The sequence below is a fragment of the Diceros bicornis genome, unplaced genomic scaffold, assembly GCF_020826845.1.
Source record: "Diceros bicornis minor isolate mBicDic1 unplaced genomic scaffold, mDicBic1.mat.cur scaffold_122_ctg1, whole genome shotgun sequence".
Taxonomy (NCBI): Eukaryota; Metazoa; Chordata; class Mammalia; order Perissodactyla; family Rhinocerotidae; genus Diceros; species Diceros bicornis.
Window position 1 is genome coordinate 551,780 of NW_026691042.1, and position 11,342 is coordinate 563,121.

Below are 11,342 nucleotides of genomic sequence, written 5' to 3' on the forward strand. Positions count from 1 at the left end.
AGTTTCATGTAAGGGAAAACAACTGGAAAACAGAAACAAAAGTTGGCCCTTGAGGGTGCATGCACACCACGATGTGAGGGGCCTGTGGCCTCAGAGCCTGCTCTGTGGGGCCTTGGAGGCATCTCAAGAGAACAGAGGATGGGCAGCACATGCTGGTGGCCCAGGAAGCCTCAGATGCTCAGTGTTAACATATACAATTTGTCTGAAGTGATGTCAACGTGTTGAAGCAACAGGCTCCTTGGGTGAATCTTGGTAAGGGGCAAAGCAAGATCATGTCACCTCGAGAATGGGAGGAACCTGGGGCCCCTCATCCACTGCACTACCTCCTACATCTGGCAGGTGGAGGGGGAGGCAAGGGAAGCCTTTACTCCAAAGACTTTCCAAAAAGTGAAATGTAGGCATTGCGTGTGTGCTGTTCAGTCACTCGCCCAATTCCATAGAGGAGACCCAATTCTTGTATCTAATAAGATTTTTCAGGAAATGAACATTACATTTGTCACACTTGAACATGTTGGCTCAGGATAACAGACGAATCTGGGCACATTTACATGGCGGAGGCTCACTCCTATGTGGGAGCAGAAGCCCAAAAAATTGTGGAAACTTTATCTTATATCTGGCTTGTCTCAAGTTCTGTGTCAAAAAATGGAAACCTCGAAAGATCTTAGTGAAATTTCATTCTTATAAGCATTAATTTGAGAGATCCGCTCAAAACCCAGAACTTTCTTAGGATACATTATTTATCCCATTTTATGTACTTTGAAGAGGCAAACTGTACAGCGTCTGAGATGAATGAATGCTTGAAAGTCACATAGTTTAATGCTTCCAAATGTTGCCCAGCTATCTAAATACCTGAGAGCATTTGTTATAAATTAAGAATCCCTGGGCCTATTCGGAAGTCCTGAATCAGGTAGGTTTAACAATTATCCAAGGTAATTGGTAATTATACCAAGATCACTCATGTTTAGGCAGAACTGGTGTGGTTCCACTGAGATCTGTGATGTAATCTCCTCCCTGTCCTCGCACCCAAATTGGCCAGCTCCCTGTCCGGTCAGTCGTCACGCTCTCTGTATCAGTGAAAGTACGCATATTTCTGGGCTCTATTCCCTCCAGAATTTCCAGTTCTGCCCTTGAAACAAAGGATATTTTCATTGAACCACTATGTTAATCAAGAGACAGGTACCTCTCACAAAAGATGTTTTCCTAAGCAAGCAGTTCTTCAATCCAGTGTTGGGTTAATGGGTAACGGCCATGGAGACCCCAGTCCTTTTACCCTTAAAAAGATATTTCTACATGAGAATCAAAGGTAACCTGTTGCATGAATTCCTTTGAACAATATGAAACCTAAATTTTTATTTTGAAAATTAAAAACCAGCCGTTGAAACATTCAAATAAAAAAGTAAATTCCGTGCTGTAAAAGACAGCTGTTTCTGAATAGGTCTGAAGACTGACAGCTGCAGGCAACTGCACCAGGTGTCGGTACATGGGGAATCCTGGGGAATCGATGAGGTTAGGAGCTCCCTGTCCACAGAAACAGCCTGTCCCGACCGGGCACCTGGAACAGACCAAGGGCGCTTTATTCTTGAATCTTCTTCCAGGGAAAATGTGCTGAGTTCACTCCATTGATCTACAAAGGCACGTGAGGTCGTTTGTCAAATGTGAAATCTCATATTTACAGAAGTCTAGAGAAATCGTTTCTTACCCAGTGTTTACTTCTGTTTGTCAGATTAAATAAAGTATAAGAAACAATAATCATCGTCACCGCCCCTCATTTCCATCTTTTGTTTCCAGACGTTTGTTCTTTGTCTTCTGAAAAAGTCTGTCTTTAAGAGTTTAGAGTTGGAAGGACACTTGAGGTAGTGATCTCTGAAACTTTCTTGATTAAGGCACCAGAAACAAAGTTCCCACACTCTTTACGGGACACCACTGGCTTTCAAGCTCTCTGCTGCACCCTGAGTAACCGAACAGAGTCTGGGACCTTCCAGGGAGAAAAGAGGAAGCTGAGAGCATGGTTTCTTCTACCACACCCCCACATGTCAGATTTACATATTAAATTTCCTGCAAAAGTGCATTTTAAAAATTAATTCCACTGGAGGGAGCCCACCATCCTGCACAACCCACCTTCTCAAATCCAAACTCTTGACATCCTAAATTTTAATCTCCTATGTAAATGCTAGGTCCCCATGGTTAGGACCCCCAATCACAGTGCAGTGTAAAGGGATCTTACCGTAGCGATTATTTATCAGTGCACGCATCTGTACTGAATCATCATGGACTCCTCGGTGTGAATTGAGATACTCTATGGTATGCAATGGCAGGTGTGCTTTTCACAATTGGGACTCTCCCTAAGGTGCTCTCTCGTCTCCTGAAAGAACGAATCTAAAAGGTCTGCAGGTATCGTATCCGAGGAAGGAGGGGGAATGGGCCACCAGGCGTGATGTCTGCAGTAACATCTGTGTCGGATGCTCTGACCGGTCAGTCAACAGCGTTCCCTGCAAGGCCGTGCTGGCGGCATCATGCAGCACACTACAGCTGCAGATGCATTTTCTCTCCAGATCGACTATCAACTGGCAGACGCTGAATAGACCAGTTTTATCATTTCCCAGAGAAAGGCTCCTAAGTGGCTTCAGTGATTCAGTCTGCCCTTTGTACCTCCTGCATGTGAAGGCAGACAATGTCCTGCTGGCTCAGATATAAATTTGTCCTCAGCTCTAAGGTGGCATAAGTTTCTGAAAACTGAAACTGCAAAGATGTCCTTTGTCATCTGAGACCCTGTCTTCTTTCCGCCTGGAGTGCTAGCTGTGAGAGACGTGGGTCTGCCTCGGGTCTGCTTCCTGAGACTAAGCGTGTCTCACCCTCACATGCTTCTTTCCTGGCTCCACGTGGCCTGTGCTTTCTGCTGCTGGACTCATAAGATCATCAAGCTCTGCTTGATTTCACCTTTGTCTTTTAAAAGCATTTAAAAACAAAAAGGTAACAAGGTTCTTGTTTCTAGACTTGGTCTGGGCTGAGTTGAACGTTCTCTGAGGCAATGCTGACCACTTGAACAGCAGGCAGGGGACTCTCCCCTGGAGAAAACAGGGCAGCGCGTCACTGCTCTGCTGAAGGAGGAGGGTCCGTGAGTTTCTTAAATACATCCGCCTTGTCCATGGGCCACCTCATTTAGACCTCACTCATCAAACCCCGAAAGCCCTTCAAACCCTGAGTTCTCACCTCTTGCATAGCTCTCTTGGCAACATAAACAGATGCTGAGGTGTCCGAGGCCTCAACAATCATGACCTAGATTCTGCACATGCATGTCAGAAAAGAAAGATGGTGTCCTGGCAGACGAGATCCTAAAGGGGAGAGTTATCAGGGCTATGCTCCCTGCAATTTGTAGGATATCAAAAGCAATTGGAATAATGTTTCCTTTTCTAGTTCCACGCCTTATAAAATATCATCTTTAAGAAGTCCTGGATGCCATAGGCCATCAGTCCCACGATGCTCAGTCTCCCATAGTTTACCATCTCAGATGTTAGGATGATTTGGCAAACCCGGCATCCTATGGTGCTTGTCCAGGGACAGTTGTGAGAGGTGTCACCTCCGCTGCATGGAGAAAATTGGGGGTCATCTCTGCAGGTGTGGCTGACCAAGGGCGACCCCTGGGTGTTTCAAGCAACAAACATGGAAAGGCCCATCTGAGGAAGGCATGTGGTCCCCCACCATTGCTTAAATGTACTCCATTCATGTCTGGGAGCTCAAGGAAGCCACAGCATCAAAACTTGCCGAGCGGTGTCAGCGGCTGGGAGAACACCGTGGCCGTGATTAGAGTCTCTTCTACGAAATGCTTTCGCAGGCACTGTAGCCACAGTGGGCAGCCATGGTTAAGTGGAAAACATGGGCATTTGTGGCTCAGTCAAGTATGGTTGGAACAACTGTGCTCTGAATGTGAATATGTTTTATGATGCCTTCACCAGCTCACTTACACTGTCCTCTTCATGCTTTCCAAATAACGATGTATCATACTAGTCTTTGTCTAAATATATGGATTTACGTGGGTATAAGTAGAGCTATTTCAATAAACACATTGAGGAACACTTTCAATATGTATAAAACATCTAAGTCATAAAAGGGTATTTTTTTAGTTTAATCGGCAGTGCATTTTCATAAATAATGGCGAGTCTTTGAACTGACGACAAGTCAGTGAAACAGAGTCATTGAAATCCAGCACTGAAATGGGACCATCTAGTGCGATGGACACCCAGTCTCAGTCACTGGATGTCAGGCTTCGAGGCCCCACGTGGTGCGTCAGGTCCTGCGTCCCAGTTAGCATCTCTCACGGCAGCCTGGAATGACCCACAATCCAAATGAAACTCCCCGTTTGCTGGCACACCTTTGAGCCGGGTGTCATAAGCACCTCCTTCAATGAGATTGCCTCCTTCAACCCTCTTCTGTATAAAATCTCATGATCTCAGGAAGGTTTAAGCACGCCAAGCCTCATTTTCCCACCTATAAATTCACATAGCCATGCTGTCTTCACACTGTGCTTCTGTGGTGGTGTTGACACAAACTCAGGCCGACGTGCAGCAGGGACGCACGGGCTCCCATCTTGCCATCTACACACCAGGCTTCCCCAAGTCTCCTTGGATGGTTCCAGGCTCCCAGAGGCACCGACACGGCACATGGATTTGTGTATTGTTGTTGTTATTTTAATCAAAGTCCAGTCCACCAGAAAGCTGTAGATATTTCTACAGGAATGTCTGGAGTCTGGTTAATTCAGAGGTTCAAGGATTCTGTTTAGCGTTGTTTAATGCTGGTAAAATAAGTAAATATGCACCCAGCACTGACACGCTTTTCTGCAGATGAGTGTCAGCAGCTCAGGGGTCGGATGTGGTCACCTGCGGAGCAGCCGCCCAGCGTGTCCAGCCTTCATCCAACCTTCTCCCTTGATTGGGAGGAAACCCATCCCGTGCTTTCTCAATCCTTCAGACCTTCTCTACAATATGCATCTACGTCCTCTGTCCCAGCACCTCGCGGGTGGAAAGCACATGCTTCTTACAACAGCCGCCTAACTGAGCTCCCTGCTCTCAGCACTGGCTCCATCAATCTCTCCTTGATCCTTCTGACAAACTGGTTTTCTGACCGCCCAGCTAAGGGCTTTCCTGGGGCTCCCCCGACCCTTGAGGGGCTCGCTTTCCTCACCAGCTTCACGCCCTGCTGTCCTGCTGTCTCCCCTCCCCCAGGACGCCCCCACTTCTTCACATTCCCCTATCTCCACCCTCTTCTGTCTTCTCCTAAATTCTTCTCATCTCCCGGTCCTTGTGTGGGTGAGGCTGGCTCTGTGGGCTCCTCCTGCTACCTCCCGGCCTGCAGTGGAGGCCTGCCCTCCCCCCGCCTGGGCCTGCTGCCCGTGCCTCCCGGCAGGTCTGTCTCCCCTGCCAGCCCCTGTGAGGACCTGCGCCTGCGTCAGTTCAGTGTTTTCATCCAGATGCCACACAGCACCCGGCATGTTGTGCGTGCTCCAGAAACACATATTCACTCCCCAAAACCGATGAGATTGCACACTAACGCCCAGCCCCTGCAAGGACAGGCCTTAGCTTCTCCCTGTGCATGTCCTTCCAGGAGGAAGTCTCCTCTCCTCTTCTCTGGGGCCACCTGTTCGCTGAGCCTTGGAGTTCTGACTGCCATATCAGTGCTCACCCCTCTCTTCCTCCTGCCGCCTCCTGTCACACAGCCGGCACACATCTGGTGGGGCCTGGGCGTGACCTGGAAGCCTTTCTTCCCGTACATCAGGGCAGCAGTCACTAAGGCCTCGCCGTGCATCCCTTATTCCATCCTGCCCTTGACCTCTGCGCTCACCATTCCGTGGAGAGTGAGATCTCCGAGGAAGCCCCTAACGTTCTGACCCTATCAGGCCTCTGGGAAACGTGTGGCCCCACAGGGACCCTCCTTGCTCGGCTTCATGGTTCACCGCCCTTTCCTGACTCTGCTCTCCCCTCTCCAGCTCTCTCTTCTCATCTCTGAAACCGGCCCTCCTCTTGATGAGAATTGAGCACCTTCCAGCACTCTCAGGCCGGCCGACTTCTCCTCAGAACACCTGACAGGCCCAACCCCCTCACCCTGCCTGTGTCAGTGGCGACAGTGTCGTGCCCACTCTGGCTGTGCCGTGATCATGGACTCTGTTCTTAGGCTGTGTGTGTGTGAGAGACACGCCTTGGCGCATGTGTGTTGAGCACCATCACTGAACTTGTGTCATGTCTAAAATCAAGCTCCCCGTGCGTCTTCCCAGCCCTCAGAGAAGCCCAGCACGCATCTGTCCTCACCGTCCATGGAACACTCTTCTTCCTGGCCGGAAACCACTGCACATCTTCACCTCTCCTCCTCAGGATCTCTGCCTAATTGGTCCCATAAACCTTCCAGTTTGTTCTTGGAAATGACTCTGGGTCTGCTTCTTTCACCTCCAGTGGCCTTTCCACCACTGTGACACCACGACCTTGGTTCAGACTCAACATTCTCACCACTCGTGCCGCACGCTCTGACAGGTGACTTCCTGTCAGCGGTGTTCTCGTCCTGCGACTTCTCGTGGACGGACGTGGATTTCTATGCACTGCAGTCGGCAGAGTCTTCTGACCGAACAGAGTCTGCCACCTGCCCGGGTCACAAGCTCTCGGTGTCAGTCACCACGCGCTCCTCCATGCCTGCCTCCACGGGGCCTCCCCTCTGAACTGCCCCTCCTTCTGTAATCCTGCAATGACTGACTGTCAGATACTCCACGTGAATACACGGGGACGTCACTGGTGTTTCTTTCAACACCCAGCACGAGAGGCTCAATCCTCGATGAATGAAATGTTCCCCACTCCTGTGTCATGGACCCTTAGAGTCTAACATACTCCAGAGGAAGAGTGTGCTCTCAGTCCTCCCCAACACTCTAGTCCTTGTGACATCATGGGAACAGCAGGGTTAAAATGTTTTCCTGGAAAGAAAAGAGCCATATGTAAATAGTTCTTGCCTAAAAGCAGATCATTCTCCTTGAATGATCACGTTCAACAAATCGGGCAGTAGGAGGCCCTATCGTGTCTTGCAAAAAACATTAAAACATTGTTTTACGGCAGTGAATAAGAATTCATTTAACTGGTTCTTGAGATTTCAAATAAAGGTCTAATTAACATCGAGAATTTCATTTTACTTTACACTAAAATGAGCAATCATTGGTTTTTAGGGTTTTTTTTTGAATTTGACACAGATTTACTCTCACCATGTCTGAGTATATTGAAGAGGTGTTGGGGAGAAAGAGTAAGGATAATGGGCACATGCCTGATCTTTATTCCACTGAACAGGCATCCCCAGGCATCAGCTGCTTGTGGGGCAGCAGGGGGTGTTTTAAATCTGAGGCTGCATGTGTCTGTTCACAGGGCCCTCGCTGCACTGGGATGAAGTACATGAAACGGACTCTAGGAGAAGAGGAAACGTCTTGGACTTTTATAAACCTTAGAACACGTCTGTTTTGCTCCAAGGCATCTGAACACCTGGGCAGCCGTTTCTCAATGGATTAGTCTGGACAATGTCTTTCAAACACCCTGAGTGGCAGAGTTCTGCCTGAGGGGCAGACGGCAGCTGAAGGGCAGGTGCTCCACACACCCGTCACTCGAGCTAGGGGTATGTGAGAAAATGCATCCCCTTTCATGTGTGGATAAATAGTTCCATTCCTTTGATTTCTTTTGTACTCTCTGGGGCCTACGGCATTGTGATAGCGTGAACATTCAACTCTCGCTGACCAAGTCTCAAGATGATGTGCTCACTCCTGATCGTCATTTCGCCAAGCTCCACTCTGTTGCTAATGATCTCAGAGAGTTTTCTGAAGATGAACTGCATTTTCCTTCAGTGTGAGATTATGCAGTATAAATACAAAGACACAGACCATGCAGCATCAGAGTCTGCAAAAGTGTATGTGAAATGTGCTGGTTGAGATATTGAAAGTGCAGCTGAGAGATGAGAAACAGGAAAAGACACAGCTGTGGAGTGTGGGTGTCCATGTGGGTCAAGTATGTGAGTAAGAGAGTTGAGGTGGAAGACAACAGGGACTGATGTGGAATTAGTCACTACGGAAACTCATGACCTGTCTTAAGAGGCAGCCTCTACTTGCTTCCAGCCAGTTGGTCATTGTCACTATGGGACAAGAGTGTAAAATCTTCTGATTTCTAATAGGAGCATGAAATGTGTATTTTACATAAAAGACCTGATTTCCAAAACCTTATTTAGACAAAACAACCTATGATTCACCAAAGATGGCCCCCAGTGTGCCAGTTTGCAATTTCTTGTCTAGAGCACTTGTTTTTAAACATTTTTCAAAGGCAGAGTCTACTTTTCAAATGGAGTCATGCATGAAACTCTAAAATAAAAACTGACAGAAATACTTTTCCATTGCTATAAAATTATTTTGTTTGTTTAACTTTCTCATATTTATTTGCTATAATTTAGAAAATGGTGGCTCTGTTTTGATAGACATTTAAAAGTTGAAATTCTGGAGAATAGATTGCTGTGGCTGTTTTACATAGCCTCAGGATCCAAGTTATCGCTATATTTTGTTTTGGTGACACTATAACAAAAAAGTTCTGATTTACACAGAATCAGAAATATAGTTGCAAATAGTGATTTTTAAAGCATGCCTTACAATCCTGGGATACGTCCAAATTAAACTAGATCTGGGGCTTTAAAGAGGGGTCATAGGAAATCCTCACTTCCAAGATAAATTGCATAGCAAAACGTAACCACTTCTTCTCTCCTTACCACAAAAATAAAAGTCAGCCAAGTAGAACCCAAAACTCACCATAAGCACCAAAACTCTCTATATCCCAACCCTGTCATGACTCATGGTTTACGGCAGAAAGAACATGCATCTAGCTAACACAACTCTCTCTGGAAGTGAATAAGTCACCGTTACTGGGTATTCCCACTGAGCTACCTTCCTGGAGAAGATGTGCACAGACCTGGGTTCTTAGTAAATGAAGCTGCAGAGGTCTGATCTTCATAGTGAATGACATATTCACAGATATACAGGGATGAAAGGAAATTTTCATTTAGGTTGTGAACAAAACTGAGGTCATTTGCTCAGAAGCAAAATAACGTGCTAGCATATCACGAGGAGCTGGTTTTTTAAAAAAAAGGAAAAGAAAATGAAGATTTGGGCAGAGGGCGTGTCTGGATACTCAACAGTGATTCCACTAAGCCTCACTACTTCTCAGCTGGAGACGACTGTCAGTTACCGACCGCAATGGGAGTGTGAAGAGCGTATTGTTTGAGGGAGTTTGGCTCGTGATAGTCATGAAGAAGTGTCAAAAATCTCTATGCTTTTATGTATTTGGCCCATGACACAGATTTGAAAATAAAAAAAAATAAAATAGGCTAACCATTTTCATTTGTAGTCACATGTCGCTGTTTAAAGAAATGGCTACATGCTCTTCTTTAATCCAACAGAATGAGACCCATCAACAGTCCATTATTCCAGAGGAAAACCAAAGAATAAACTACCATCCATGTCGATATGGATCCAGTCTTGGGATATGACCCTGAAGAAGACAGTCAAGATTGGGCTGGATTTTAGCCATACCCTGTGGAAAGTGTGGGGAGTGGTTGAGAGCATTATGAGTGACCCATCCAAAGGGAGGAAAGTAGGTGCTCCACAGGGGCATGGTTTTTTAATTTGCATTTGGGTCCCACAGCCAGCAGGATGGCTTTCCTGCTGGGTGGACTCCTAGCTCTTCTCACCTATTGGGAGGACACTTGGGAAGAGTCAGTGGTAGAGCTGACATTGGCTGGTGATGGTCAATTGCCTCCTTGACGACCAGATGCTAGAATCAGCCAAGCGTTTTTTGAGGCCCCTTTTTCAAATCATGATAGAGACTGCTTTGTTCTGGGCAGGGGCAAATGTTTCCAGTCAGATTGAAGTCGTTTCAGGTTTATTTCAACTGCAAAGAGTATAGTTGGGGAAAGCTGACAAAGACGCCCCTGCACACCGGCCAACGTCAATACTTGATATGATACAATGTTTGAAAGAAAGAAGAAACTCGTCCTCTTAGGGTCTCCTGGTGAGGCTTCCTCGGAGGCAACAGTAAATTGATGGAGATGTTCTAGCCCTGCCCCTTCTGCTGTCTCCACCCAAATCCTCAAGGCTCCTCCTGCACAGCGCAGGCCCCTAACAAGGAAATGAGGTTGGGATTCCCGGGACTCTCGTGGTCAAGGCCGATGGCTATGTGGGACTGCTCACCCGAGACATCCACTCACTCCGTCCCTGTCAGTCTGGGTACCAGGTTTGCCTGTTGGTAAGAGCAGATCCTGGAAGCTGCTGGTCTCGCTTCCTCTCTTGTCCCAACAGCCATACCTGACACATGGTTACAATGGCGAGAGAGAGCGAGAGAGAGGTGGTAAACCTAATCGTTATTCTGTGGGCTATGGATCCAGCAAACGTCTGGTGAAACGAGAAGAACTGAGGGACAAATAACAGTTTGTGACATAATGGTATCTTTTATTTGAATTCATATTGTAGTTTTTTATTTCCGTAAATATAGAAATTTCTTCCTAAACGTTTTTCTTTTCTGTTTTTTCCCTATAACATTATTCGTCATTTAATCAGTAAACAACATAAACTTCTACGTTCTTTACAGGGAAGAGATTATCTGGGTCACGACTTTGCGATGAGCCTGGCTTCCACTTTATTCCCTAGTTCTAGTATCTGAAATCTTCCATCTCTGTGACCACATTTTCTATTTTTTCATCTCCTGCCTCGGTAACCTATTTAATCTCTGGTGCCCTGAGAACGATGGTCAGCTGTGCTCTCATCAGCACAGAGGTTCCTTTTGTTAACATGTTGTTAAACTTACTACTTCTGTTTGCCAGCATGTTATAGCCTCATAAGGATGTTTCCACCATAGTCCTTCTGCCTTTCTACTCTTCCTCTTTTCCTTTCTTTCTCTTTCTGTCTCTTCGTTGAACATTTTTCTCCTTTCTTTTCTGCATTTTCTCTCTACTCTTTCTCATACTCTCTTAAAGCTCTCTTCTACATTCTCTTCCTCAATTCATTCCATTTTTTTCTCCTTCCCTGTAATTTTAAGACAACATTGTAGTTAAAGTGTGAAGAACTTCATTTAGGGGCCAGTCCCCTGGCTTAGCGGTTAAGTTTCCGTGCTCCGCTACTGGCCGCCTGGGTTCGGATCCTAGGCGTGCACCAACGCACCGCTTGTCCGGCCATGGTGAGGCAGCGTCCCACATACAGCAACTAGAGGGATATGCAACTATGACGTATAACTATCTACTGGGGCTTTGGGGAGAAAAGGTGGGGGAAAAAAAAGGAGGAGGATTGGCAATAGATG

The 11,342-nt window shown here is 46.7% G+C and overlaps 1 long non-coding RNA gene across 3 annotated transcripts; it reads right to left on the minus strand.

The window, feature by feature from the left end:
- Nucleotides 1–5,205: 5,205 nt before the first annotated feature.
- Nucleotides 5,206–10,533, minus strand: LOC131402515 (uncharacterized). 3 transcript variants are annotated; one of them, XR_009218734.1, is made up of 4 exons: nt 10,241–10,533; nt 9,384–9,542; nt 8,093–8,174; nt 5,206–6,949 (listed from the first exon to the last, which is right to left on the minus strand). It is a non-coding gene; the product is annotated as an uncharacterized LOC131402515 (long non-coding RNA). The 3 variants fall into 3 exon arrangements; XR_009218733.1 differs by lacking the exon at nt 10,241–10,533 and having other exon boundaries at nt 9,384–9,736; XR_009218735.1 differs by lacking the exon at nt 10,241–10,533 and having other exon boundaries at nt 5,207–6,949; nt 8,093–8,142; nt 9,384–9,736.
- Nucleotides 10,534–11,342: the final 809 nt, after the last annotated feature.